The sequence below is a fragment of the Hyla sarda genome, chromosome 10 (assembly GCF_029499605.1).
Source record: "Hyla sarda isolate aHylSar1 chromosome 10, aHylSar1.hap1, whole genome shotgun sequence".
NCBI classification, from domain to species: Eukaryota; Metazoa; Chordata; class Amphibia; order Anura; family Hylidae; genus Hyla; species Hyla sarda.
Genome location: NC_079198.1, coordinates 97,374,767 through 97,399,961, shown reverse-complemented (window position 1 = coordinate 97,399,961; position 25,195 = coordinate 97,374,767). Strand labels below are relative to the sequence as shown.

Below are 25,195 nucleotides of genomic sequence, written 5' to 3'. Positions count from 1 at the left end.
GTGGCAAAACTACAAAGCAACATTAAAGGCACTGCGGCAGACTTTAATGCCCTCTTGGTTTTGTGTCACTATGCCTGGCTTACAGGTCGTTCTTTCACAGAGCAGCCAAGCATGACAAGAACAGAGAAGGAAAATCCAGACCTCTAGGATACCTTAATGAGAGACGGACAGATGGAATAAGTAGGGAGCGGAAGGCAAGAAGGATTAGGAGAAGAGATTCACAAACAGAAAAAAACCTATCCCACTATATCTAGTATATAAAAAGCTTAGAGCGCCTGACTATTCCCCTTTATGATATATGCCGACTCTAATGCATCACGTCTAGGGAAACACTCCACAAAATAAACTTTTCAGTCACTCCTTTACCCACTCCATGTTTACAATCCCAATGGATAAGTTCCATCGGAACCCTTGAAATCTAGATTCTAGTTCAGAGATTCCCAACCAGCTCCGCATGATAGGAGTAGTTGTTTTACATCACCTAGAAAGTCACAGGTTGGAGAACATGACTCCAGGTATCAGCTCACACTAGGATCTTATGGAGAATTAGAAATCACAACCGTCATCTTCTGCCTACATGTAAAAGGAACAGCTCCAGTAGGGCTGGGCGGTATGACCAAATGTGATTATCACGGTATTTTTTAAACTTTTGGCGGTTCCACAGTATATAACGGTATTTCCTAGCTCCCCCATATTAATTATCAGCCCACATCCCCATCGGGGTAAATACTCACATATCACCGACAAGCGCTGCCCTCCTCGTCCTGTTTGTTGCGGCCGCCGGCGCTGGCACTCTATACTGTGCGGTATCCCTATGCCCGGGCTGCAAAAGGTAAATAAAAATAAACTTTTAACGCACCTACGTCGGCCTTACGCTGGGGACGGGAACGTCGGAGAGCTGTCAGCCTATCACCGGCCGCAGCGATGTTCCACCTCGGCCGGTGATAGGCTGAGCCCACTGTCATGTAAGAAGCCGGCTTCTTACATGACAGTGGGCTCAGCCTATCACCGGCCGAGGCGGAACATCGCTGCGGCTGGTGATAGGCTGATGGCTTTCCGACGTTCCAGTACCCAGGAAACAAGTGAGGCCGGTACCGGACCAATGGGAGGTGAGTTAAAGCTTATTTTGTTTATTTTTTGCAGCCCGGGCATAGGGATACCGCACAGTATAGAGCAGTGGTCTCCAACCTGCGGACCTCCAGATGTTGCAAAACTACAACTCCCAGCATGCCCGGACAGCCGACGGCTGTCCGGGCATGCTGGGAGTTGTAGTTTTGCAACATCTGGAGGTCCGCAGGTTGGAGACCACTGGTATAGAGTGTCCGCAGGTTGGAGACCACTGGTATAGAGTGTCAGCGTCAGCGCTGGTCTGATAATTAATTCCCGAGGGGGAGGGGCCAAACCGGTATTGCGGTATGGGTTAAAATTCATATCGTGCAGCACAAAATTTCGGTATTCAATATGAACCGGTATACCGCCCAGCCCTAAGCTCCAGCTGATATCACCATTATATAATGGTGACCTGATTGGTATCGTCACTACAATGTGCAAAAGGAAGAACTTCATAGAAAGAAAAAGAAAGGACTAATGTTGCCATGACACAAACAATATTCCACTTCCTATAACAGAAAACACCTCTCAATACAAGAAAAAAAAATCAGGTGAATCATAAAATGATCAAAGGGTGACCAGTTGCTGAGACCCAAGAGATCAGGAATAACTAGCAAAGGAAGTGTTCAGTTTCCCTATAGCACCCCCACAGGGGAGATCAAGCATTACACCGTGCTTACTGAAACCGATGAGATGCCTGTGTAATGCTCGAACGTAAATGTTCTTTGTGACTTATTTCTACTCTGGGTAGTAGACGGTTAATATTTGCACTAATTGTAGAACTGTAAAACTCCAAGCACATACTGCACAAACAACCCCAGTGAATAAACAATTCTGTAATAAACCTGCTGCATGAGAACATATCCTTAAAGGGGTACTCCGGTGGAAAACTTTATTTTTTAAATCAACTGGTGCCAGAAAGTTAAACAGATTTGTAAATTACTTCTATTAAAAAATCTTAATCCTTTTAGTACTTATTAGCTGCTGAATACTACAGAGGAAATTATTTTCTTTTTGGAACACAGAGCTCTCTGCTGACATCATGACCACAGTGCTCTCTGCTGACATCTCTGTCCATTTTAGGAACTGTCCAGAGCAGCATATGTTTGCTATGGGGTTTTCTTCTACTCTGTACAGTTCTTAAAATGGACAGAGATGTCAGCAGAGAGCACTGTGCTCGTGATGTCAGCAGAGAGCTCTGTGTTCCAAAAAGAAAATAATTTCCTCTGTAGTATTCAGCAGCTAATAAGTAGGAGGATTAAAGGGATTCTCCACCATAAGGTGATTTTAGTAAGTAAGGATCTGCGCTTGTCTTGGGCCTAAATGGCTATGTTGTGAGATTACCATAACACTGTGGCTAGCTTTTTGTGAACTGGTATTTCCTGTTTGAGTTTTCTTCTTTTGCCTACAAATTCCATAATTCGATTTTCCTCCCTCCCACACATCAGGCACCCCACCTAATGAAACATAAATGAGCTGCATCTATTCAAAAGATCTGTGATTTTCAATCAGGGTGCCTACAGCTGTTGTATTAGTTGCAGATTGATCTCTCTCCCACCAAGCGTTCGCTCCACCCATTGAAGCACACAGGCTCCCTGTCATCAGCTGACTAGTGATGTCAGGTCTCGGCCGCATTGCAACCTGGGAAAAATCTGAGACAACAGTCATTTTGTATGCTGATAAAAATAAATGTTGTGGTGAAAATCACATAAGAATTGTGAGAAAACCGTCACACACAGGTACAGACACTATATTATGAACTACACAAACTTTACAGCCCCTGTAGCATAGTCAAAATCCTGGAATACCCCTTTAAGATTTTTTAATAGAAGTAATTTACAAATCTGTTGAACTTTCTGGCACCAGTTGATTTAAAAAAAAAAAGTTTTCCACCGGAGTACCCCTTTAATGGGTATTTGAGAACTGGTTCAGTAAACCCCAACCCCATGGTCTCTGTCTGAATTTTTCTATGGTCCAGTGTAGAGATGAGCAAACTTACAGTAAATTCGATTCGTCACGAACTTCTCGGCTCGGCAGTTGATGACTTTTCCTACATAAATTAGTTCAGCCTTCAGGTGCTCTGGTGGGCTGGAAAAGGTGGACACAGTCCTAGGAAAGAGTCTCCTAGGACTGTATCCACCTTTTCCAGCCCACCGGAGCACCTGAAAGCTGAACTAATTTATGTAGGAAAAGTCATCAACTGCCGAGCCGAGAAGTTCGTGACGAATCGAATTTACTGTAAGTTCACTCATCTCTAGTCCAGTGTGTATATAAATAGATAGATAATATGGTCATGAGTGTATATAGATAATATAAATAAACAAATATATATATATATATATGATTGATGGTGACGCAAGACAAGGTGGGCATGAGGAAAAATTTGCCCCCAGGGAATGCCGAGGTGGATGTGATGAGAATAAAATTGCATTGCAGCAGGCACCGTCACTTTCCATCTATCAATTTCCTCACATTGGGAAGCTGTGCGGAGCTGCAGGTCTGCGCGCTATATATAGAGATGTTCACTGGTACATTCTGTACTCGTCCCATTTGGTAAGAGACAGGGAAGTGTTGATTCTCTGCACAATGAGATACAACCTTGTAAACAGCGGACTGATCGAGCTAATGGGCTTTTTCATTTCGTTGACAGAATTAGATACAGGCCTCTGCTCTTCACATTATGTTATGTAATATACTAAAACAGTCAACCAAATATCTTCCCAATTATTTTGGTGAAGAACCAGTATTCAAACTTTTGTCACAAACTGCAAGTATTCACAAGCTATACTCAAAAGTGCTTCAGGAAGCTGAGATCTCTGCTGCTTTTAACGCACAGGACATACAATGTAGTTCTGCACAGTAAGGGCCCATTAGTCAATGAGGCTTATTTTTGATGCTTGTTTCCAGGGTATAATTCTGTATGAAGAAAACTGTATGCATCTCAGTCTCCTTCTTACATCTGCTGGGCCTGCTCTCAGCCTCTGACCCAGCCTCTTATTGTACTGTACAGTAGCAAGGACTCCTCTTTTTGACAGGAGTCCCTGCCCTTGTCCATATTTTGTTTGGGAATTTGGGGCAGTCCAAACCCACATAGGGATACAGTCAATCAGATTCCCCAAATCGGAACCAAAACAAATCTTGGCTGACTACTTAGAAAGCTTAAAGAGGTACTCAACCCCTAGACATCTTATCCCCTGGGTCCCGCCGCTGGGGACCCCAGCAATATAGCATGCAGCACCCACAGTATCTGCTTCCGGAAGCTCTGGAGGTTCTGGCACCCGACCACGGGGACGGAAGTTCGTGACGTCACGACTCCGCCCCCGTGTGTTGTAAGGCCCCGCCCCCTCAATGCAAGTCTATGGGATGGTGCGTGACGACTGTCACGCCCCCTCCCATAGACTTGCATTGAGGGGGTGGGGCCTTCATCACTTGGGGGCGGAGTCGTGATGTCACGATCTTCCTTCCCCGTGGTCGGGAGCCAGAACCTCCAGAGCTTCTGGAAGCAGATACGATGGGTGCTGCATGCTATATTGGTGGGGTCCCCACCGGTGGGACCCCCGCGATCAGACATCTTATTCCCTATCCTTTGGATAGGGGATAAGATGTCTAGGGGTGGAGTACCCCTTTAAGCAAAGTCTTGTGTGAGACACAATAATAACCTGTTTGTTGATGGTTTCCAGAGAACCAAATGCTTTATTCTTCCATATCCTACAAAGCATGAGATGGAGCTTCACTTTAAAACAGAGTTCCCCCTATTGTGCTACCGAAGTTACAGGCATAGCAATAGCTTTTATGGCGATTTACTTATATATTGTAGTGTCCAAAAAAAAGGAACTCTTGGCCATAAGAATTAAACATCTCCCCAGATTGTTACTGAGGATAACGCAAAGTGTCTGTAGTAAACTGTACATTATCAGATTTTTCGATAATCATAAACGGGACTTCTGCATCTGGAGACATGATTGTGTTGTTTCTTTCCTTACTCAGTAAGCTCTGCATTGATACTTATGATCATACATAGCGCACAGGGATAGGGTGTCTACAGTTCTACAATAACTCCTGTTTAACTGAGGGTATATCTGTTTTTGTGCTTTAGGCTTTGCAAGCTCGGAGCTAGTCATGTCAGGTGACCACTAGATATGTCTATGGTAAAGCTATTAGGGAAACCCTTCAATATAGAAACACAAAAAACAGATGCAAAATGTTGCAGAGTAATATTCTGTGCTCATTGACTATAAGGTTATGTGACTTGTAGTAATTTCCGACTGCCCTAGCATCCATAACTTTTATAAGTAACAGTTATCCCTATTTCATACCATGTTGTATAATTGTAACATGGTGGTTAGGTCAATGTTGACTTCACACAGACCTCAGCCGTGCTGCCTTCTCACTAACCTCTAGAACAAGACCCTGTTAGACAACTTTTCTGTGTTATCTAGGAGAGTCTATTCTATTCCTGAGAGCTCTTCTTTAACGAACTACTCTAACATCAACCATCCAGTCGGCTGTCTCACAGATTGGACTGTCTAGAATTCACATCTCAGGGCAGCAAATCTCTAGCCATACACTGGACTTTAGGATAGCATGCCAGGTCCTATGAGAGCACTTCAGTTTACCCTCTACACAACGTCTTCACAGGCTGCTCATCATTCTTTTCCAAACCTCCAGTCCAATTTTTCATTTACAATGAACAAGCCCCTTTGGCCTCCAACCCACAAACCACTCTGGCCTTCAGCCTGCCAATTCCAAGGAATAAGCCACTCTGGCCTACAGCTCACATCAAGCCACAGATGGACCAGTCCTGGCCTAACAGTCTCCCGGACACCTCACATGAACCCTCTGTATTCTTTAGCATCAAAACATTCTCTTTTATCAACTCCCTTCTGGTCTTTCTATCAGCATTGTGGCACAGAGTCATCACCAGGCTCCTCCTGGACATACACCTACACTGGTACTTCCTCCTCTTAGCTTACATCTGCAAAACCATCTTTACCATAAGTATTATGACAGGGCATAGCAGACTCTCCAAGTCCAGCAGCCTGCCAGTCTAAGTAACCCAGGACTTCAAGGTGCACAGCCAATACATAACACTGTATAAGACACATGTATATATTACAGCCACGTAATCTGTCCAAAGCAATAACATATTAAACAATGTATAAACGCAGTCTTTTAAGAGTTAAACAAAGTCTTTTAATTCAGGGAAGAAGCATAATGCTGCTTGTTCCCTTCCCCCCCCCCCTACATATTATTACAGTAGATAATGGTGACATAAATACACAAATAACAATAACTAGTGAAGTACTCCAAATACCAGTTTGGCTTGGATGTCAACTCCAAAGTACAGAACCTGCAGCAAGGATATAGAAGATGTAACCAGCCGCCTTGATGGTTCGATGGTGTCGTCCTGCCCCTATAGCTGGCACCTCTCACCTGTTTCCGCCGCAAGCGGTTGCATAGGAGAGGGTCTTGCTTCCTTTTTCTTTTCACACTCAGGAAAGAGGGCATCTGCACTCACTCGGCAGATAGTAACCATTTCCTGACCAGAGAAACCTCCAGATCTGGCAGAGCTTCCGGAGTGGTGGCAGCTGTCCAGCAACTCTTTCTGCTCCAAAAGACTAAGCCGACTCCACTGACTGTCACCATGACCTATTATGAAACTTCATAGTGCAAAGCACTTTCTACCGCCTTATAGCCGTTTTTAGGTGGTAGCATTACTCAGTGTAAGGTTATACTTTTGGAAAGATTATCCTGGTTTTAAAGTGTTAAAAATAAAGAGCATTTGATCCTTTCAGGAATCAATAAAGCGTTCTAAAATAAAGGCTCCCGCTGTTTCGATCCACAAGGCGTTAACGGGGATTTGTGTCGGATCCTTGGTGGGTAATAACCTTTTCACCTCATCTGTACCTGGCATTCACGTTGCCCTGCGCTGCAGAATGTCAATAGTGTAGACGTTCAGTCGTTTCTATTTTAGAGAGGTGACAGGCCTGACTCCAAAAAGGGGTCATGGGGCGCTCTGTGGGGGTATGTCGTTCTCTCTTAAACAAGTCAATAATGTTCCAGGAAGAGCACAGAAATAAAAGATGGAAGCAAGTATTCCTATTTTGTGTAGGAAATAGACGCACTGCAGGAGTTACCACCATGGGGATAAAATTTGCCTAATTATTTCAGTTGTTTGGTTACTAAAGCCCCAGTCACAGCTACTTGGCACTTATGAACTTTCTTACAACTTTGACATTTTTTCCCCTTATCTATTCTTTAGTAACAAATAAGGCACATACTGTATAAGTAATAAATATTCATATGGGCACAAGCCAGGGGTTGGAACAACATGACAATTGGGGCTTTAACAGTCTTACAGAATTTGGACTTAAAGAGGTACTCCGCCCAAAGACATCTTTTGAGATAAGATGTCTGATCCCAGGGGTCCCACCACTGGGACCCCCGCGATCTCCCTGCAGCACCCAGAGTTCTTTAAGAACGCCAGCTGTGGCACCGGAGGCTCATGGTGTCACGGCCATGCCTCCTTGTGACGTCACGCCCCCTCAATGCAAGTCTATGAAAGGAGGCATGGCCCCATAGACTTGCATTGAGAAGGAGGGTGTGATATCACGAGCGGGTGTGGCAGTGACATCAGTGCGGCATCGCTAGTCATCAGGCACGGAGCAAAGTACACTCCGTGCACCGGATGACTGCGGTGCAGCAGCAGAGATCACAGGAGTCCCAGTGGCGGGATTCCCGCGATCAGAAATCTTATCCCCTATTCTTTGGAAAGGGGATAAGATGTCTAGGGGCAGAGTACCCCTTTAAACAGGAACTGTTATTTGAACAAACTTTGTGAAGATCAATAGTACAAGCAAATATAAGAAACTTTGCAATATATCTTATTGGACAAAAATGCTCAAAGGCTAAGTTTCCACTTGTTTTTTTTTCTGGCAGTTTTTGGATTTCTGCCACTGCAGTTTTTGAGCCAAAGCCAGAAATGTATTCAAAAGGAATAGGACATATAAAGGAAGGACTTACACTTCTCCTCCCTTATGGATCCACTTCTGACTTTGGCTCAAAAACTGCAGTGGCAGATATCCAAAAACTGCCAGAAAAAAACCAAGTGGAAACTTAGCCAAAATCAGATAAGCTTTGTCCTGTGCCTGCAAAGCAAGCCAATACAAGTCTATGTAGGGGGAGGAGGGAGCTCCGCCCACCAGCTCTGAAAGAACTTCAAATTAGGCATAAAGTCTGCAGAGTAGAAATCTGGTGAAAAATATCATATACAAGTTATATAATGTCATGTACACACAAGGCAGGTTATGGGCGGGATTATAAAGAGTGGGTGTGAATGCTGTACATTAACCCCTTAAGGACTCAGCCCATTTTGGCCTTAAGGACTCAGACAATTTAATTTTTACGTTTTCATTTTTTCCTCCTCGCCTTCTAAAAATCATAACTCTTTTATATTTTCATCCACAGACTAGTATGAGGGCTTGTTTTTTGCGCGACCAGTTGTCCTTTGTAATGACATCACTCATTATATCATAAAATGTATGGCGCAACCAAAAAACACTATTTTTGTGGGGAAATTAAAACGAAAAACGCAATTTTGCTAATTTTGGAAGGTTTTGTTTTCACGCCGTACAATTTCTGGTAAAAATGACGTGTGTTCTTTATTCTGAGGGTCAATACGATTAAAATGATACCCATTATTATATACTTTTATATTATTGTTGCGCTTAAAAAAAATCACAAACTTTTTAACCAAATTAGTACGTTTATAATCCCTTTATTTTGATGACCTATAACTTTTTTATTTTTCCGTATAAGCGGCGGTATGGGGGCTCATTTTTTGCGCCATGATCTGTACTTTTTTTTGATACCACATTTGTATATAAAAAACTTTTAATAAATTTTTTATAATTTTTTTTTAATAAAATGTATTAAAAAAGTAGGAATTTTGGACTTTTTTAATTTTTTTTCGTTCACGCCGTTCACCGTACGGGATCATTAACATTTTATTTTAATAGTTCGGACATTTACGCACGCGGCGATACCAAATATGTCTATAAAAAATGTTTTTTACGCTTTTTGGGGGTAAAATAGGAAAAAACGGACGTTTTACTTTTTTATTGGGGGAGGGGATTTTTCACTTTTTTTTTACTTTTACTTTTACATTTTTTTACATTTTTTTTTACACTTGAATAGTCCCCATATGGGACTATTCATAGCAATACCATGATTGCTAATACTGATCTGTTCTATGTATAGGACATAGAACAGATCAGTATTATCGGTCATCTCCTGCTCTGGTCTGCTCGATCACAGACCAGAGCAGGAGACGCCGGGAGCCGCACGGAGGAAGGAGAGGGGACCTCCGTGCGGCGTTATGAATGATCGGATCCCCGCAGCAGCGCTGCGGGCGATCCGATCGTTCATTTTAATCGCGAACTCCCGCAGATGCCGGGATCTGTATTGATCCCGGCACCTGAGGGGTTAATGGCGGACGCCCGCGAGATCGCGGGCGTCGGCCATTGCCGGCGGGTCCCTGGCTGCGATCAGCAGCCGGGATCAGCCGCGCATGACACGGGCATCGCTCCGATGCCCGCGGTTATGCTTAGGACGTAAATGTACGTCCTGGTGCGTTAAGTACCACCTCACCAGGATGTACATTTACGTCCTGCGTCCTTAAGGGGTTAAAGGACATGTATGCCTAATACACACACCTGACTGTATAATCCTGCCATGATAGCCATTCCCATTATTAAAATTAAGTTCACGGCCATCTGATTGATTCAGTAAATTGGCAGACAAACTATAAATGCTCATATCTCAGGAACCAAAGGGCATATCAAGAAACTGTAAAAGTTGTGTGATCAGGGCACACTAAGATGACAGTGAAAGCCAAAGGCTGTCTGAGCATGCTGGGGGTTGTAGTTTTGCAACAGCTGGAGGCAAAGTGGTTGGGAAAGATTGCCATAAGCCAATACATGGTCTATTTTCTTCAATGATATGTTCTGCAGCGTTGTTGCAGCATTGTTGTTGCAGTTCTGTGGCTTGCAAAACGCAATGCACATGCTATAGAAACTCCATTCACATCTTTGAACACATTTTAATTTGCAGAAATGTCTGCAACAAATCTGCCATGTGTGAACATACCCCCTACGGATCTTAGTTTTCCCCTAAGACGTGGAACATTAGCCTTTACCAAGATAGTCCATCAACTGGATCTTCTCACATGGTCAACGTGAAGCAGATGGAAGGGTTGGGAACAGCATGAAGAGTAGCTAAACCAGTGTTTCCCAACCAGGATGCCTCCAGCTGTTCAAAAACTACAACTCCCAGCATGTCGAGAGTTATCGTTTGCAGCAGCTGGAGACACCCTAGTTGGCAAACACTCCTCTATGCAGAAGGTCAGAGCAGGCTACTGCCACAACAGTCTACCTCAAAAATGAACAGGCGAATAATGCTAATGTTTTGGTTGATGCATGTAATACCATGGTGGTTTTCTCAAGGCTACAGCCAAAGTTGCAGGTACAAACACCCCTCTAAACTAATTAGGCAGGGGCAGCAGGTGGCCAAGCGGCTGCCTTCACCGCTTACTAGAAAAGACCCCCCTTCCCCCAACAGACTGCCTATCTTTGCCGCACATAGACGCCTCCTGCTGCTTCTGCGTTCTTCCGAGAGATGGCAGGGGATGTAAAAAGCTGCAACAGGAGGCCGTTATGCTATAAAAAAATTAAACGAATACATACAAACTAGCAATAGATTGAAAGCCTTCAATATCAAGATCTTCCAATATGTCTAAAAGGCTTCATGAGATGAATATGATCCTACCCCTAATTCTCTCGGAATTTGATCTAAAGTAAGGATAAGAATTGTGATCAGGCAGGAATTTCCATCCCAGCCCCTGATCAAACAAGCCCAACATCCCATCTACTGCCCTAGTCCGAAAAGGATAAAATAGATGATTTCATTAAATGTCAAAATAAAAAGTATAATAAAAAAAAGTGGTGACCTAGTCCAGTACCATGTGATCTGTCTGCAGTCTGGCAAAGGATAGACAGCCTGATAATAGGTTAATAAATCCCTTCATTATCGGCTGCTCCTGAGATCCCCAGCCATTAGTCAGCATTACTCTATGGACTTGCTGAATTTAAAGGGGTTAGTAAGGATTAGAAAAAAAAACTAAGCAGCAGCTTTCTTCTTGGAACAGCGCCTCTCTTGTCCTCAGTTTGTGTGTGGTACCGCAGAGCACTGAAGTAAATGTTGTATTATCACATACAACAGTGAGCACTAATGCCAGGGCCCCATTTAGGAGATCACGCCCCCCCCCCCCCCCCCCCCCCCCCGCAATCAAACACTTATCCCCTATCCTGTGGATAGGGGATAAGTGTTAAACGGCTGCAGATGTCCTTTAAAGAAATCATGGCTTATAAAAAAAAAAGTCCACAAGGGGTCTCCATACCATCCAGAACATAATCCTGTCTGGCTGAAAAATCATCATTGTCCCAGCAGAAACACAGGCATGGACAAAGTGAGGGCAGGACTAGCACTCCTCTGTGCTCACTCCTGTCCTGCAGCATAAAAACAGAGAGGAGGAGGTTATAGAGCAGCCTGTGGAGATTGGAGGGAAAGACCCAGCACAGCAGACTCAGGGAGGAAGTGAATGCATGGTGAGTGAGGGCGGGCTCAGTGCTTGCCCGGACATGCCCCTACCTTAGCAGTGGATGTCAAAAAGAATAAGCAGAAGAATGGAGGGATTTGGGAGCCAAATACAGACTAGACACATAAAAAAGACATGTAAAGTATCTGAATGACCTAGTGAGGAACATATATAAGCATTATTTTTTTTTCAGTGATAGGAAAGGTACGTTTTTCCTGCCATAAATTAGTAAAACCTTAAAGGGGTACTCCGTTGCCCCAGCGTTCAGAACATTTTGTTCCGAACGCTTGGAGCGGGCAGAGGGGGTCATGACATCATGGCCACGCCTCCTTGTGATGTCACGCCCCCTCAATGCAAGTCTTTGGGAGGGGGTGTGGTGGCACGTCACGAGGGGCGTGGCCGTGACATGACCCCCGCCGCCCGCACCCAGTGTTCTAAATGAACTCCAGGTGCTGTACAGAGATCGCGGGTGTACCAGCTGCGGGACCCCCATGATCAGACATCTTATTCTCTATCCTTTGGATAGGGGATAAGATGTCTAGGGGCGGAGTACCAAGTGCTGCAAGTAATAAAAAAGTAGAAATAGTTATGTGCAAAAACAGTGTTTGCACAAAAATTTGCAGCTTTTGGCTAAGTTTCCACTTGGGTTTCTTTCTGGCAGTTTTTGGATATCTGCCACTGCAGTTTTTGAGCCAAAGTCAGAAGTAGATCCGTAAGGGAGGAGAAATATAAGTCCTTCCTTTATATGTCCTATTCCTTATGAATACATACATATATATATATATATATATATATGCAGGGTGCAATCTAGAAACTAACCATTGCCAAATGCAATTGCTGACTTCTTTCCCGAACTGTTGACTATATCCATAGGAAACAGTAGCAATTTAACATTATTCACATTGAGGGTCTCTGCGACACCTTTTAATAGTATTCAAGAGACACAAGAGATAATTTGTCCCATCTCCAGACGTTCCTTCTGAACATGAGCCACCCCGCCATGATGTGACCTCTCGCTTCTTTTAATTTGTTTCGATATTCCCTCGTCTCCTTTATGTTTCAAGAGGCAGCAAAGTGGCGGCTCAGACACTTAAAGCTCCAGTCTGAGGGGGATCATATTAATAATGCAGGGTGGGGACAGAAGAGGATAGCAAAAGGTTAAAGAGAAGGGGCAGATGTGACTGGAGCTCTAGTGTAGGCCATCTGTTCCGTCTGGCAGTGAGGAGGGAGATCGGATGACAGGCTGGCATTAGCCCGGACCAAAAGGCTAGCCAGACGGTGTCCACGCTACTCTGATACCTGATGACGGCAGCGGCAGACATACCAGGACTCCTGACACTACTACACCCATCAGGACTGTGCTGGACTACATGAATATGACGAAGCTTATACAGAGAAGGCCAAAATGTATACATTTTGGGGGAGATTTATCAAAACATGTGAAGAGGAGAAGTTGACCAGTTGCCCATAGCAACCAATCAGATTGCTTCCTTTATTTTTCAGAGGCCTTTTTAAAAGTTTTGATAGATCTCCCCCTTTTATACCAGTGTTTTTCAACCAGGATGCCTCCGGCTGTTACAAAACTACAACCCACAGCATACCCGGACAACCGAAGGCTGTTCAGGCATGCTGGGAGTTGTAGATTGGCAACATCTGGAGGCATCCTGGTTGGGAACCACTGTTCTATACACACACATGACAATCACACAACAACAATAAATCATCATAGGTTAATTTCATTATATATATTTTAACAATATTAAAAGTTCGCACAACTGAAACTGACATTGAAGGAAAAAGTTCCAGCTCAAAACGCAGGGTGCGAAAAGTCAGAAATAATAATATACACGTTCACACATGGGTATTTTGTTGCAGATTTTGTTAATTATTGACTTCAATGGAAAGAAAATGAAGTGGCATAAAATCGTATACAGCAATGTTTCCAAACCAGTGTACCTCCATCTGGTGCAAAACTACAACTCCCAGCATGCTGGGAGTTGTAGTTTTGCAACAGCTGGAGGCACCCTGCTTGGAAACACTGTTCTATACACAAACACATGACAATCATAAATGAACCACTCAGCTTGTTTAATGGTTCCTTAAAACTTGTGGCATACACAAGATATTGTACAATTAATTTTCGGATATTTCAGCGGCCAGGTCCCTCATACTCCTGTGCAGAGCTGTGACCTACACAACAACCGGGATAATGAAAGAGTGGTCCGCAGAGGCTGTAACACAGCCGGGGACATCCGTCATGTGTCAAGCCGTGTCCCAGGTTGTGTATTATACACTAGGTGCTATCTGGTATCTAGCGACCTCATTACTCTTACGGTTATGACATCAGAACTTTCTCCAAGGAGACTTGCACGGTTGCCATGGAGACCTACGAAGCAGGCGTCCCAATGGTGCCTGCGTGAACTACGCCAGAGTAAAGTACCCTAAATTTAATAGACAAAAGGGGATATAGGCTTTTCCGCCGCAGCCGTGTGCGGTTCTCCCAGCCGAACTCCGGTTACTGAGGCAACAAGCGAAAGAATTTCCGTTCAAATACGCTAAGTTAACGTGTTTCCAAAATGTGTGGTTTATAAAGTAAACTCAAGGTTTGGGGTGAACACATTCCAGTATATTGTGCTGGAGGTTACGGCGGTGAGTGAATACAGCGACCCGAAGCAGAAGGGAAGGAACGTTTAATACCTGGGTTGTTAGCATATCATAATTTAATTTACAGCATCCACCCAACAAGTACAATTTACTGCACAATCATCTCTATGTGTGGTCTAGCCTCACGTGCTGCCTGCTGCCAAGCTTCAGCCCCAAAGGCAGCTACTACATTGCTTCACAAGTAGTTAAAATGTCCAAATGTAATATATAGGTGATGCTACTTTGATGTTTAATAGGAAGGCAAAGCTCTTAATGCGCACCTACCGCCTAACCTGATAGGGATCCATAAGTTAATTTAGCGTTAAGTGATATGATGATGAGAACAAACCGTATTTTTCGCCGTATAAAACGCACTTTTTCTTCCCCAAAACTGGGGGGAAAAAGTCGGTGCGTCTTATAATACGGCGAATACACCCCTATCGCGGCGGTCCCTGCGGCCATCAACGGCCGGGACCCGCGGCTAATACAGGACATCACCGATCGCGGTGATGCCCTGTATTAACCCTTCAGACGCGGCGATCAAAGCTGACCGCCGCGTCTGAAGGGAAAGTGACACTAACCCGGCTGTTCAGTCGGGCTGTTCAGCCGGGTTAGTGTTTACAGGACACCGGGAGGGACCTTACCTGGCTCCTCGGTGTCTTCTCCGTTCAGGGATCCCCTGTATGGCCGGCGCTCTCCTTCCTCATCATCACGTCGTCGCATACACGCGTCGGCGTGCGTAATGACGTGATAGCGGCGACGGAGAGCAAGGATACCCGGCAGGCAGCAGAGACGTTCCGGAGCGACGGGGACACGGCGACAGCGATGGAGCGACATCCAGGGCAGCGGTGACGGGTCCGGAGCGGCGGGGACACGTGAGTATTACCTCCTATGCAGTGGTCTTCAATCTGCGGACCTCCAGATGTTGCAAAACTACAACTCCCAGCATGCCCGGACAGCCAACGGCTGTCCGGGCATGCTGGGAGTTGTAGTTTTGCAACATCTGGAGGTCCGCAGGTTGAAGACCACTATTGGGTTCAAAATCTTAATTTTTTTAGATTGTGCACCTATAAATTGGGTGCGTCTTATACGCCGGTGCGTCCTATAGGACGAAAAATACGGTAAATTTTTATAGTTTTGCATTGGGCAACTGACTAAATTACATATACAAATATGGTCTCTAAACAATCCCTATTCCAAATCACGATGCCCTATGACTAACTAGATTTGTGGCAAAAAGTCTTGCACCTGAAAAACAGTTCCATATTTGTGATCCCCATTCGAATGAATAGGCCAGTCGCAGAAATTTCTGCAACAAATCTGCCATGTGTGGGTTCACTCGTAGACGCAGCAGAAAGACGACCACCATCAGCTCTTATAAAGTTATTCATGGAGCCCCCCTCCTACTATACGGTGAACTTACCTATAGACCTCATCGGATACGGTAACTCAAATTGTGTTGTAGAGGTGTTTCATGTGCGCTGTGATGGGACCAGGAAGAGAGGCTCATCGGGTACCCAGCACCATCAGAACAGCATCAGCAGGCCGACTTATTTTTATTTATTTAATTAACTAATCACTGTCATATGAGCAAACGTTGCATAGATCAATAGTACAAACAGATATAAGAAACTTTGTAAGGGTGCATTCACACCACACTTGCAAGATCCCGCTGCCGGAAATTTCAAAACCGCGCGCTCCTGTATCCCAACACGGGTGCCTGTATCCTAGGACCGGCGCCAATTCTCATTCATTTAAATGTCATATAGTGACTCGGTTGGCTCAATTTTGCCCCGTATCTGGTTTTGTGGCCAGACTGAAAACCGTGGTATGCTACTGTTTTCAGTCCGGCCACAAAACCGGAGTCGCAAACCGGAGTTGAAACGTGGTGTGAATGCACCCTTATATAACCTATTACCCCAAAACACTACTTTCTCCTGTTATCAAACTTCATCCCTTTCCTCCCTCTCCTGTGAGACTGTATTCCACTCTGAAAATCAGCTCAGCCTTGTCCTGTCTGCAAGACAAGTAATACAAGTCTATGGAGGGGGAGGATGGAGTTCCGCCCACCAGTTCCGGGAGAGCTACAAAGTAGAGATGACGCCTACAGAGCAGAAATCTGCTGAAAAATGCTATACAGCATTTCAAGTAATATAATGGCCAGAAATAGTGCTGCTTCTCATGTACACCCAGGGCAGCTTATCCTTAAAGATCACCTGAAATGACAGATTCACTATAAGCTTGCCTAACCTTTAAAAAAAGAAAAATACACGCATCACCAGGTAAGGGGTTTTCATCCCTGTTAAAAAAAAATAAAAAATCAAAGGACTGGATTAGAGATGAGCGAACTTACAGTAAATTCGATTCGTCACGAACTTCTCGGCTCGGCAGTTGATGACTTTTCCTGCATAAATTAGTTCAGCTTTCAGGTGCTCCCGTGGGCTGGAAAAGGTGGATACAGTCCTAAGAGACTCTTTCCTAGGAATGTATCCACCCTTTCCAGCCCACCGGAGCACCGGAAAGCTGAACTAATTTACGCAGGATAAGTCATCAACTGCCGAGCCGAAAAGTTCGTGACGAATCGAATTTACTGTAAGTTCGCTCATCTCTAGACAGGATCCTTACTGCCTAGGTAACATCCCCCTACATTGTGCAAAGTATGCTTCAGCCAATCACTGGCCTCAGTGGTCACATGCAAGAGGAAGTGCCCATGATTGGTCAGTGATTGGCTGCAGCATCTCGTGCACAGTGTCACTGGGGCACTTCCCCTGGACAGCTCTGAGTGACAGTGGCATTGGACCAGGAGCAAGTAGAAATGTCGATATGTTTTTTTTTTTTTTTTGTTTGCCCTTTTATTCCGTGCTTACTAGTCATTTTATTTAAAGTGGTTATCCAGAATTAGAAAAACAGAGCGGATTTCTTCAAAAAAACAGAAACATATTTGTCTACTGGTTTAATTAAAGTAAATGGTGCTGTTTGTGGAAGAAATCAGTTCTGTTTTTCTATTCCTGAATAACCCCTTTTAACAGGGCTGGGATACCCCTTTAATGTCTAGGAAACTTATACAGTTTAAATCAGTGGTCTCAAACTGTGGCCCTCCAGAGGTTTGAAAACTTCAACTCCCAGCATGCCCGGACAGCCAACGGCTGTCCGGGCATGCTGGGAGTTGAAGTTTTGCAACTTCTGGAGGGCCACAGTTTGAGACCATTGGTTCAAATAGTCTATATTAAAGGGGATTTATCATGCTGTTAAAGGGGTACTCCGGTGGAAAACATTATTTATTTTTAAATCAACTGGTTGCAGGAAGTTAAACAGATTTGTAAATGACTTCTATTAAAAAAAATCTTTACCCTTCCAGTACATTTTAGCAGCTGTATGCTACAGAGGAAATTCTTTTCTTTTTGAATTTCTTTTTTGTCTTGTCCACAGTGTTCTCTGCTGACACCTGATGCCCGTATCAGGAACTGTCCAGAGCAGGAGAAAATCCCCATTGCAAACCTACGCTGCTCTGGACAGTTCCTGACACGGACAGAGGTGTCAGCAGAGAGCACTGTAGACAAGACAAAAAAGAAATTCAAAAAGAAAAGAATTTCCTCTGTAGCATACAGCTGCTAAAAAGTACTGGAAGGGTATATATTTTTTAATAGAAGTCATTTAGAAATCTGTTTAACTTTCTGGCACCAGTTGATTTAAAAAAAAAAATGTTCTCCACCGGAGTACCCCTTTAAGTAATGTCGATAGTAACTGGCAGTCGGACCCCCACGATCTGTAAGCTATAGCATAGCCTAGAATAAGAAGCTCCCAGGCACCAATCCTGCAAAGAACTACTTTTACCTAACCGGGCTGAATGGCAGAAGCAAGCATAGTGACATGAGCCCCTATATAAAAGATGGCGAAAATTGAGGAGCTACACATAAAAAATATATATATCTGTAAGTCAACTTTTTGCACCTAGACAGCCCGCCTAGTCTTCTTCACCACCCATTTTGCAGGGGTAGGGCAGCCCGAGATAACCAGCGCCTATACTAATAGCAAGATTTAATAAAAGGAGATTTGGCTGCGATGCAATTAAATTACATTGGAGTCTCTCGAGGTGAAATCTCATGCAAATTTGAAATCATAACATTGAACTCAATTAAATTCTTTTCTATTTAGTTTCCAGCAACTTTGATGTGATTTAATTACAAGGTTTTCACAACTGGGCCAAGTCACCATTTAGCAAATCTTACATGGACCGATGCCCAAACCTGGTCGGCAATGGTTAAAAATGTTTCTATAATATTTTAATGAAGATGAATGAACATAAACTGAGAGATGAATGGAGATATTAGTAATTAAATATATGACTGGTTAAGTCTAGTAGCGACCCTGAAGAGCAGAATAAGTATTATAGGACGATAAATTGTGGGGAATCACATACTGTTACGGGTGTGTCGCGGGGCTGCAACTTGGTAGGAAAGCAGGTAGAGTATCTAATGAGCGGCATGGATTATGAAGCCAAGCCATGAGTGTTATCCAACTATTTTCATGGAGGAACACAGTTCTGAACTTAAAAATTATTCTATATAACCTTATCTACTATGCTATTTTAAGTGTATCTGTCGTTAACAAAAACTTTTTATATAATGTAGATAATACTATTATATGCATTTTTGTAATATACATTGATTTAAAAATTTTTATATTTTTGGGCGAGGAGTCCAAATACAGGAAGTGAGGGCAGGACAAGCAGAGCTCTGTGCAGGCTCCTGGTCAATCATTCTGATGTGTGAGTAGAGAGCCTCACTGCACAGAGCCCTACTTGTCCTGAGTATACAGAGCCACCCTTGTCCTCAGTGTACAGAGCCCTGCTTTGTACGAGCCCCGCTTGTCCGCAGTGTACAGAGCCCTGCTTGTCCTCAGTGTACAGAGCCCTGCTTGTCCTCAGTGTACAGAGCCCTGCTTGTTCACAGTGCATAGACCCCTGTTTGTCCTCAGTGCCCAGAGCCCAGCTTGTCTTCAGTGTACAGAGCCCTGCTTGTCCTCAGTGTACAGAGCCCTGCTTGTCTTCAGTGTACAGAGCGCTGCTTGTTCTCAGTGCACAGAGCCCTGCTTGTCCTCAGTGTACAGAGCCCTGCTTGTCCTCAGTGTACAGAGCCCTGATTGTCCTCAGTGTACAGAGCCCTGATTGTCCTCAGTGTACAGATCCCTGCTTGTCCTCAGTGTACAGATCCCTGCTTGTCCTCAGTGTACAGAGCCCTGCTTGTTCACAGTGCATAGACCCCTGTTTGTCCCCACTGCACAGAGCCCTGCTTGTCCTCAGTGTACAGAACCCTGCTTGTCCTCAGTGTACAGATCCCTGCTTGTCCTCAGTGTACAGATCCCTGCTTGTCCTCAGTGTACAGAACCCTGCTTGTCCTCAGTGTACAGAGCCCTGCTTGTCCTCAGTGTACAGAACCCTGCTTGCCCTCACTGTACAGAGCCCTGCTTGTCCTCAGTGTACAGATCCCTGCTTGTCCTTAGTGTACAGAGCCCTGCTTGTCCTCAGGGTACAGAACCCTGCTTGTCCTCAGTGCAGAGAGCCCTGCTTGTCTTTAGTGTACAGAGCCCTGTTTGTCCTCAGAGTACAGAGCCCTGCTTGTCCTTGGTGCACAGAGTCCTGCTTGTCCTCGGTGCACAGAGCCCTGCTTGTCCTCAGTGTGCAGAGCCCTGCTTGTCCTCAGTGTACAGAGCACTGCCATTTCTTATACTTCTATGCTGCTATTTTGGGTTGCTGTCTTTAGATGGTTGCTCTTGGGAACCAACAAGTTCACTTACACTCATGCTGTTAAGCAAAGAACATTGCATGCTATAAAAAGCTGGGGACAAATAGATCAAGGCCTGTTGGTTAAAGGGGTACTCCGGTGGAAAACTTTTTTTTTTTTAATCAACTGGTGCCAGAAAGTTAAACAGATTTGTAAATTACTTCTATTAAAAAATATTAATCCTTCCAGTACTTATTAGCTGCTGAATACTACAGAGGAAATTCTTTTCTTTTTGGAACACAGAGCTCTCTGCGGACATCATGAGCACAGAGCTCTCTGTTGATACCTCTGTCCATTTAAGGACTGTCCAGAGTAGGAGAAAATCCCCATAGAAAACATATAGAGAGCTCTGTGTTCCAAAAAGAAAATAATTTCCTATGTAGTATTCAGCAGCTAATAAGTATTGGAAGGATTAAGACTTTTTAATAGAAGTAATTTACAAATCTGGTTAACTTTCTGGCACCGGTTGATTTAAAAAAAAAAAAAAGTTTTCCACTGGAGTACCCCTTTAAGCTAAAGGTGCTGTTATGAATAAGGACAATGAATGCATATCTCTTGGGAAAAGACTGCTACCAACTCTGAGATCAAGCCAAATCAAAGCAATATTGCCACCAGTGTTAATGTTTTTGGATATGAATGGATCCAAATTCTGGGGATAATTCTGGTTAACCTATTAGCATAAGTTGCTGATTTAACTAACAATACCCCATGTGATTTACCTTAGCGCTGAAGACTATCGCCTGCCTAGACACCTTACAAATATAGGTGCAGTGGATAGGCAAAACACATATGTGTGATAAATAGGGTATCTTACAATTATTTCTCTGTTTAATTTCAGATTGAAATTCTATATATATATATATTTTTTTACAAGGCAAAGTTTTATTACACCCAGCCTCACGTCACACAGTCATACATCCTATGACTCTCAGGTGTGTGTCAGTGTCCATTGACATCTCACTGTGTTAAGTGTGAATCATCCGACTGGCGCCAGGAAGGATTGTTCTACTATCATTATTCAATAAATCTCAAGGGTCATCGCTACCGCACTGAAGGCAAGCAGACAGTCCAGGATGACGTCGCCAGATACGTAGATGGCGGAGAGAAGGCCTATCTTAATGATATGCGGTAATACCATTAAATCCTCCAGTAAATGAAATGCGAGTCACATACGAGAGGGTAGATAAAAGACTTGTGATGCCATAGTTGTCCCTTTGAAACAGTTATTGCCATGTTGTTGATATAGGTTCAGAGCCATGGACAGTGGGGCAAAAAAGTATTTAGTCAGCCACCAATTGTGCAAGTTCTCCCACTTAAAAAGATGAGAGAGGCCTGTAATTTTAATCATAGGTATACCTCAACTATGAGAGACATAATGAGAGAAAAAATCCATAAAATCACATTGTCAGATTTTTAAGGAATTTATTTGCAAATTATGGTGGAAAATAAGTATTTAGTCACCTACAAACAAGCAAGATTTCTGGCTCTCACAGACCTGTAACTTATTTAAGAGTCTCCTCTGTCCTCCACTTGTTACCTGTATTAATGGTACCTGTTTGAACTTATCAGTATAAAAGAAACCTGTCCACAACCTCAAACAGTCACACTCCAAACTCCACTATGGCCAAGATCAAAGAGCTGTCGAAGAACACCAGAAACAAAATTGTAGACCTGCACCAGGCTGAGAAGACTGAATCTGCAATAGGCAAGCATCTTGGTGTGAAGAAATCAACTATTTCTATTAGAAAATAGAAGTCATATAAGACCACTGATAATCTCCCTCGATCTGGGGCTCCACCCAAGATCTCAGCCCATTGTGTCAAAATGATCACAAGAAAGGTGAGCAAAAATCCCAGAACCACACGGGGGGACCTTGTGAATGACCTGCAGAGAAAATCCCAGAACCACACGGGGGGACCTTGTGAATGACCTGCAGAGAACTGGAACCAAAGTTAGGGTGGGTTCACACTACGTTTTCCCCCATACGGGAGCGCATACGGCAGGGGAGAGCTAAAACCTTGCGCTCCCGTATGCCTTCGTATGCGCTCCCGTATGTCATTCATTTCAATGAGCCGGCCGGAGTGAAACGTTTGGTCCGGTCGGCTCATTTTTGCGCCGTATGCGCTTTTACAACCGGACCTAAAACCGTGGTTGACCACAGTTTTAGGTCCGGTTGTAAAAGCGCATACGGCGCAAAAATGAGCCGACCGGACCGAACGTTTCACTCCGGCCGGCTCATTGAAATGAATGACATACAGGAGCGCATACGAAGGCATACGGGAGCGCGAGGTTTTAGCTCTCCCCTGCCGTATGCGCTAACGTGTGGGAGAAAACGTAGTGTGAACCCAGCCTAACAAAGGCTACCATCAGTAACACACTACGCCGCTAGGGACCCAAATCATGCAGTGCCAGACGGGTCCCCTGCTTAAGCCAGTACATGTCCGATCCTGTCTGAAGTTTGCTAGAGAGCATTTTGATGATCCAGAAGAGTATTGGGAGAATGTCATATGGTCAGATGAAATCAAAGTAGAAAATTTTGGTAAAAACTCAACTCGTCGTGTTTGGAGGACTGAGTTGCATCCAAAGAACACCATTCCTACTGTGAAGCATAGGGGTGGAAACATTATGCTTTGGACGACTGATCCGTTTAAAGGAAAGAATGAATGGGGCCATGTATCGTGAGATTTTGAGTGAAAACCTCCTTCCATCAGCAAGGGCATTGAAGATGAAACGTGGCTGGGTCTTTCAGCATGACAATAATCCCCAAAACACCACCCGGGCAACGAAGAAGTGGTTTCGTAAGAAGCATTTCAAGGTCATAGCCAGTCTCCAGATCTCAACCCCATAGAAAACCTTTGGAGGGAGTTGTAAGTCCGTGTTGCCCAGCAACAGCCCCAAAACATCACTGCTCTAGTGGAGATCTGCATGGAGGAATGGGCCAAAATACCAGCAACAGTGTGTGAAAACCTTGTGAAAACTTACAGAAAACGTTTGACATCTCTCATTGCCAAAAAAGAGTATATAACAAAGTATTGAGATGAACTTTTGTTATTGATCAAATACTTATTTTCCAGCATAATTTGCAAATAAATTCTTTAAAAATGAGACAACGTGATTTTTTGGATTTTTTTTCTCATCATGTCTCTCATAGTTTTTTTTTCCCATCATGTCTCTCATAGTTGAGGTATACCTATGATGAAAATGACAGGCCTCTCTCATCTTTTTAAGTGGGAGAACTTGCACCATTGGTGGCTGGCTAAATACTTTTTTGCCCCCACTGTATGTGTTAGCTCTGATGCAGGGGGCCAGTACAGTGAATGCTAAAAATTAATGAGTTATAGAAGGTGTCAAGCTACAATACAATATAGATGCTCATAGACATTTGGATATATATAATTCAGCAAGGCTTCAGAAAAAAAAGCTGAAATCCAGAGACAATCAGAGTATCCCCCAAACTAAAAGTAACATGTACGTACAGCAACTTTACCAACACAGTCTTATATACTCAACCCCAACACTCAGTGGCAACCATTTGTGGATAAGCCTTAATAACATAAATTTAGTCACTGCTTAGACGTCTAATAAATTCATTGATCAGATTTTTACAAATGAAGCAGAATTCTGGCACAGTCTGCGCAAAAATAAACTGACTTAAACGACTTTCACTAAATTTTTTTAAAAGTTTCAGACACGTTTCTGTTGCGTCCAACAAGCGGAAAAGTGTCCAGATTGACTTAGTTAAAAGGCGATATGGCGGAGATGTGGCAAAAAATACGCCAAAATCTTGATGTCCAATTTAGGTTTGAACTAAGCCAACTAATAGTTGGTCTTAACTTCAGGCCCTTTTGCACAGGCAGATTTTTTAACTAGTCGACCCATGTAATAGGGCCAGTGTTCAGAAAATGCTGATCTGAATGATGTCTGATTGCAGGGGTCCCACCGCTGGGGACCCTCGCGATCTTGGCTGTGGCACCCCAGACATCCGATGCACGTAGTGAACTTTTCTAGCGATGCCACGGTCATGCCCCCTCAATGCAAGTCTATGGGAGGGGGCGTGATGGCAAGTCTGTGGGAGGGGCCATGATGTCACCAGCCTCCGGCGCTGCACCCGACGAAAGTCGGTTGCAGCAGGGAGATCGCGGGAGTCCCCAGCGGGAGGACCCACACAATGAGACATTTTATTCCCTTATCCTTTGGATAGGGAATGAGATGTCTGGGGCGGAGTACCTCTTTAAGACTTAATTTGCACTAAGAATTATACAATTTTAATACATCTGGGCCATCGTATCCATTTCTCTGGAAATCGGACAAGAAAACAACAACCGCTAATATATATTATTATCATAGTTGGGGAGGGGGGCAGGCAGGGTTCGGAAAGTACAAAGGCTAGCATTTAGGTATCATGAAAAAGTAGTGATTAGCACTGTTGTCTTGCAGATTGGAGAGAATATATAATGCTACAAGCTACCAGAGATTAACACTAATCATATATGTTCTCCCCCCAAATGCATTCTGATTTCCAAAGAGTATGTATATCTGAAATACGGGCACTAGACAGTGGAGCCAGATATAGGGACTGATATAAATGATGACAATCGCCCGGTATCGCTGTAGAATATAATGGTGCTATATAAGCAAAAGAACTTTATTTCAGACCTACACAAGCAATTTATCAAGGTTTCACTGAATCATGGCAAACGCTGCAACCGGAGTAAGATTAATAGCCAAGAACTTACAGTAATCGGCTGTAGAGGAGTCATAATATGGGAAAAGGAGAGAGACTTGTATCTCTAGAGCAGACAACCCCCCCGCCCCTCCTCAGATTTTACAAGATTAGCAGAGCAGTGCTGCCCTGTCTCATGCTGGGACGGGATCAGTGAATGCAGCAGGTGCTGTCCGAAAGGCACGAACTGATCCTGTTTCCGTGAAAATGTTGCCAGCATGAGGGTGGAATCAGCCAAAATGAGCCCACACATGACGGCTGTTCAAAGCCTCTACCCCAGGG

The 25,195-nt window shown here is 43.9% G+C and overlaps 1 protein-coding gene across 5 annotated transcripts in view; it reads right to left on the bottom strand.

Annotated features, from left to right (window-relative positions):
* Positions 1 to 25,195, bottom strand: part of SAMD11 (sterile alpha motif domain containing 11) — a 175,729-nt gene that overhangs the window by 93,959 nt on the left and 56,575 nt on the right. The gene's annotated exons all lie outside the window — the stretch shown is intronic.